The sequence below is a fragment of the Piliocolobus tephrosceles genome, chromosome 6, assembly GCF_002776525.5.
Source record: "Piliocolobus tephrosceles isolate RC106 chromosome 6, ASM277652v3, whole genome shotgun sequence".
In the NCBI taxonomy this organism is placed as follows: domain Eukaryota; kingdom Metazoa; phylum Chordata; class Mammalia; order Primates; family Cercopithecidae; genus Piliocolobus; species Piliocolobus tephrosceles.
This window is the reverse complement of record NC_045439.1, coordinates 111,878,766-111,884,765: the sequence shown is the minus strand read 5'-3', so window position 1 is coordinate 111,884,765 and position 6,000 is coordinate 111,878,766. Positions and strand designations below refer to the sequence as shown.

The 6,000-nt window shown below is 42.4% G+C and overlaps 1 protein-coding gene across 1 annotated transcript in view; it reads right to left on the bottom strand.

Moving 5' to 3' along the window:
- The window catches only part of SPTSSA (serine palmitoyltransferase small subunit A), a 36,542-nt gene that overhangs the window by 29,626 nt on the left and 916 nt on the right, over positions 1 to 6,000 (bottom strand). The gene's annotated exons all lie outside the window — the stretch shown is intronic.

Genomic DNA, 6,000 nt, shown 5'->3' with positions numbered 1-6,000 from the left:
AAAAAAAAAAAAAAAAAAAAAAAATTAGCCAGGTGTGGTGGAGCATGCCTGTATTCCCAGCTACTCAGGAGGCTGAGGTGGCAGAAAAGCTTGAGCCGAGATCATGCCACTGCACCCTAGACTGGGTGACAGAGCAAGACTCTGTCAAAAAATGAAAGCACGAAAGTAAAGGAAAGAAAGAAGGAAGAGAGGGAGGGAAGAGGAGAAAAAGAAAAACATCCTTCTGCCTTACTTTCCATCCTGTTCTGCTTTATTTTTATCCATAACAGTTGTAACAATCTAATAATCTATATATTTCATTTCTTTATCTAGTGGCATTAGAAGAAAAAATTTACGTTTTATTACAGTTATAGCCCCAATTTCTAGAATAGTATCTGGCAAATAGAAGGTACATAATACTTGTGGAGTAGAATTCAACAAACATACACATTTTACAAGTGAGTAAACAAAGCAATGTAAATTTTGTTAACAGCTCCAAGATAAGTCAAAGAAGTTCTCCCATGCTTTGGGAGGCCGAGGTGGGAGGATCACTTGAGGCCAAGAGTTTGAGACCACCTGGGCAACATAGCAAGACCCTGTCTCTACTAAAAATTAAAAAAAAAAAAAAATTAGCCCAGCTATTCAGGTGGCTAAGAGGCTGAGGCGAGAGGATCACTTGAGCCCAAGAGTTCAAGTTTACAGTGAGCTATGATTGCAGCACAACACTCCAGCCTGGGTGACAGAGCAAGACCCTGTCTCTTAAAAAAATAAAATAATAAAGAAAAAAAGTTCACCTAATCTCTTTAAGTTCTCTCTGAGAACTGCATTCTGTTCATCAGAAGCAGCCAAGCTCCAAAACCACTCTAAAAGTGGTTTAAAACCAGGTTTCTTGGCCGGGCGCGGTGGCTCGTGCCTGTAATCCCAGCACTTTGGAGGCCGAGGCAGGTGGATCACCTGAGGTCAGAAGTTCAAGACCAGGCTGGCCAACGTGGTGAAACCTCGTCTCTACTAAAAATACAAAAATTAGCTGGGCATGGTGGCAGATGCCTGTAATCCCGGCTACTCGGGAGGCTGAGGCAAGAGTATCAATTGAACCCAGGAGGCGGAGCCTGCAGTGAGCCGATATCGCGTTACTACACTCCAGCCTAGGCAACAGTGAGATTTCATCTTAAAAAAAAAAAAAAAAAAAAATCAGGTCTCTTTTCCCACTCTCAAATACTTCTGCAATTGCTTTAAAATAACGAATCAGCTGGCCGCAATGGCTCACGTTTGTAATCCCAGCACTTTGGGAGGCCGAGGTGGGTGAATCACCTGAGGTCAGGAGTTTGAGGTCAGCCTGGCCAACATGACAAACCCCATTTCTACTAAAAAAACACAAGAAATTAGCCAGGTGTGGTGGCGCATGCCTGTTATCCCAGCTACTTGGGAGGCTGAAGCAGGAGTATCACTTGAACCCGGGAGGCGGAGGTTGCAGTGAGCCGAGTTCGCACCATTGCACTCCAGCCTGGGCAACAAGTGCAAAACCCTGTCTCAAAAAATAAATTAATTAATTAAATAACAAATCAATACATAAACAACTGTTTTTTAAGCATTATTTGTGTGCCCAGCACTGTGGTTTAAAAGTGGAAAAAAAAAGTTTTCAAGACACATGAACTGTCTTTCAGGGGGAATCTAATTCCTAACATAAACCAAAAAACTGCCCACATTTTGCTTAAAATAAAATGCCATGGAAACATCAGCAGCAGCAGAGAGATGGGCAAATATAGCCGTGATTATAGACTAATATGACTCTATTTTTTAATCAATAAAACAAGATTATAGGCTGGGCACAGTAGCTCATGTCTGTAATCCCAGCACTTTGGGAGGCCGAGGCAGGCAGATCATCTGAGGACAGGAGTTCAAGACCAGCCTGGCTAACATGATGAAATCTTGTCTCTACTAAAAAATACAAAAATCAGCCAGGTGTGGTGGCACACACCTGTACTCTTGGCCGGGCACAGTGGCACATGCCTGTAATCCCAGCACTTTGGGAGGCCGAGGCAGGCGGCTCACTCGGGAGGGCGAGGCGGGACAATCGCTTGAACCCAGGAGGTAGAGGTTGCAGTAAGCCAAGATGGCGCCACTGCACTCCAGCCTGGGCAACAGAGTGAGACTCCATCTCAAAAAAAAAAAAAAAGAAAAACGATTAAAATAGCATACTTCTGATTCAAATTATTATTATTATTTTGAGACAGAGTATTTGCTCTGTTGCCCAGGCTGGTGTATAAGGGCGCCATCTTGGCTCACTGCAACCTCCGCCTCCCAGGTTCAAGCAATTCTCCTGCCTCAGCCTTCTATGTAGCTGGGACTACAGGCGCCAGCCACCATGCCCCACTAATTTTTGTATTTTTAGTAGCGACAAGAATTCACCATGCTGGCCAAGCTGGCCTTGAACTCTTGACCACAGGTGATCCATCCACCTCAGCCTCCCAAAGTTGATTCAAATTATTTTAACAAACTACTCTTAGTTTTTTCACCTCTCAACAGGCATGGTTACAATGTTATCCAGTGAGGTACTTCAGGGCCAGTCTCACTGTTACAAAAGCCTCTCTTGGTTACAAAACCTGGTCTTTTCTTTTGTTTTTTTTTTTTTTTTTTTTTTTTTTTTATTGAGAAGGAGTCTCTCTCTGTCGCCCAGGCTGGAGTGCAGTGGCGCAATCTCGGCTCACTGCAAGTTCCGCCTCCTGGGTTCACGCCATTCTCCTGTCTCAGCATCCCGAGTAGCTGGGACTACAGGCGCCCACCACCTCGCCCGGCTAGTTTTTTGTATTTTTAGTAGAGACAGGGTTTCACTGTGTTAGCCAGGATGGTCTCGATCTCCTGACCTTGTGACCTGCATGCCTCGGCCTCCCAAAGTGCTGGGATTACAGGTGTGAGCCACCACGCCCGGCCAAAACCTGGTCTTTTGTTTCCCACCTTTGGATGCCAGTAGGGAAAGGAAACTTTTGAAACGTATGTTAAAAATGTCTCCTCCTGGCCGGGCGCGGTGGCTCAAGCCTGTAATCCCAGCACTTTGGGAGGCAGAGACGGGCGGATCACGAGGTCAGGAGATCAAGACCATCCTGGCTAACACGGTGAAACCCTGTCTCTACTAAAAAAAATACAAAAATCTAGCCGGGCGAGGTGGCGGGCGCCTGTAGTCCCAGCTACTCGGGAGGCTGAGGCAGGAGAATGGCGTAAACCCGGGAGGCGGAGCTTGCAGTGAGCTGAGATCCGGCCACTGCACTCCAGCCTGGGCGACAGAGCAAGACTGTCTCGAAAAAAAAATACAAACAAAGAAAAGACAAGACAGATGGTAAAAGAAAACTTAGCATATAGGCCCTAGTGAGGAAGAATTTACAAAACTTATTCATAAATCTCACTGTTTCAAGAACTATTTACAATGTGTCTGACTTGACCCAATAGAGGCTTTTCCTTAAAAACACATCTTAAAATCTTTTTTATAAATTGCAATTTCCTTACATAGGTAAGTTCAAAAATACTTATATTCAATTAAGATTCTTTTTTTTTGTTTTGTTTTTTGTGGTTTTTTTGAGACGGAATCTTGCTCTGTCAACAAGGCTGGAGTGCAGTGGCGTGATCTCGGCTCACTGCAACCTCCACCTCCCCGATTCAAGCGATTCTCCTGCCTCAGCCTCCCAAGTAGTTGGGATTTCAGGCACCCACCACCACACTAGGCCCACAACTTCAAATTTTTAAAAAGGCATTATATAGCAAGGAAATGTAAACTAATGCATCTATCCTCTTTAAGAAATTAATCTGGGCCAGGCGCGTTGGCTCACACCTGTAATCCCAACACTCTGGGAGGTCGAGGTGGGCAGATCACTTGAGGTCAGAGTTTGAGACCAGACTGGCCAACATGGTAAAACCACTCCCTCACCCCACCCCCAACCCTGGCTCTACTAAAAATACAAAAATTAGATGGGCGTGTTGGTGGGCACCTGTAATCCCAACTACCTCAGGAGGCTGAAGCAGGAGCATTGCTTGAATCCTGGATGCAAAGGTTGCAGTGAGCCAAGATTGCACCACCACACTCCAGCCTGGGCGACAGAGACTCCATCTCAAAAAAAAAAAAAAGGAAAAGAAAAAAAAGAAAATTAATCTGGCCAGGCATGGTGGCTCATGCCTGTAATCCCAGCATTTTGGGAGGCTGTGGCGGGCAGATCACTTGAAGTCAGGAGCTGGAGACCAGCCTGGCCAACGTGATAAAACCCCATCTCCACTAGAAATACAAATATTAGCCGGGCATGGAGGCAGGTGCCTGTAATCCTGGCTATTCTGGAGGCTGAGGCAGGAGAAACACTTGAAACTGGGAGGCGGAGGTTGCAGTGCGCCGAAATCGTGCCATTGCACTCCAGCCTGGTAACAAGAGCAAAACTCCATCTCACACACACACACACAAAGAAAAGAAATCAATCTAAAGTCTTCCTCTGTTCAGGACTTCTAACTCAAACAGAGACCAATTTTCAGACCGGCAGAGGCAAATTTCTCTAAATTTTAGGTTTCTAGGATTGATGATTAAGTTGAATGTAATGTTTAAGCTGTAGAAAGTATGCCTCTTTCCTTTAACACCATGTAGCTGGCCACAAATCAGTTCTGGGTGAAGCTTACTAATCGTTAATGGACTTATGAAATTCAAAGTACTTCACAGTAAGCCTCCTGACAAGTTGGGGGAAAAAAAATACAGCTTTCTCATTCAGTTCTTCCGCCAAGCTAAAACGAGGATTCAATCTCCAATTGATGTTCCAAACTACCAGATAGTTTTAAATGATTCTAGAAGTTGAAGTGGAAAAATATAAATACAACAGCTGATAGTAATTCAAGACTGGCTTATGTCAAATGATTGCATTTCTAACCTAAGTTAATTCAATAACATGAAATTTGAAATAAGACTTTTTTAAATCTTAAGTTTAAAATCATAAGGTTCTATAATACTGGATGTCAGTTGGTTGCAGTTGTCACCTATTTGAAAAAAAAAATTGAAACTACTTGGTCGCTAAACCAATGGTAACTCAAAAACATTAAAGGCAAATATCTACTAAGTCACTGAATTTCATTTCATAATTTATTTCTCCATCCCCCAAAAAAGCCATCACCTAGTTCTTTATAGGATACTATCACTACTGCAACATAATAGAAAAATCTTAACATCATTGATAACTGTAGCATTTTAGTGTGTAAAATCTATATTAGATTTTAGGTGTAAAAGCTTTTAGGTGTAAAATCTATACTATATTCTAATAGTGCACTCTACATTCAACCTCTGATTTAAAGAGCTTCAATTTAACCCAGCATTGTTTAAATTAATTTTAGGATGTGTTATGTGAGTCAAGATACGCTTGCTTCTACTGAGAGACTTCTATTAAATATGCATTTAAGTATGTATTTTACAAGGCATGGCCCTGTGAGCCCTAAAGAGTGAGGCTAAAGTGCAGCTACAAATAAATGGTGAAGGAAATCAAAGCAAGCTGTCTTCAGTGTCTAAATCCAAAATATGCATTCTGGTTCTTAAATTCCTAATAAATAAATTGCTTTGAAAGCATCTGAAATTCTTCAAAAGTGCTGAAACAAAAGACTCAGCTTTGAGTACAACCTTAAGCTATTTCAAAACAAACACACTTGATAAGGCTTGGAATGAAATTACCTCAGTCACTCACTGGAATGCAACAATGCATTCCCAAAGTTGTTCTGAAGTAAGCTACTCCAACTAAATCACACTGAAAAGGAGAGAACGTGGATAAACTAAACATGTTTTGTGAAATATCTGTTTCGTATTGGCCTGAGTTTGTAAAAACTTACATCTACTTCATTATCAGTATTTAATCTGCAAGAATATCATCAAAGGATGTCAATATGGACAAGCAGAGACAAGAAACATCAGACTTTCAGGGAGCCTATCTTCACAATCCTGAGTTATTAATTGAAGTTCTCAAAGTTAGATGAGTTAAGATACAGACAACGTGCTTTGCATAAATGCTTTGC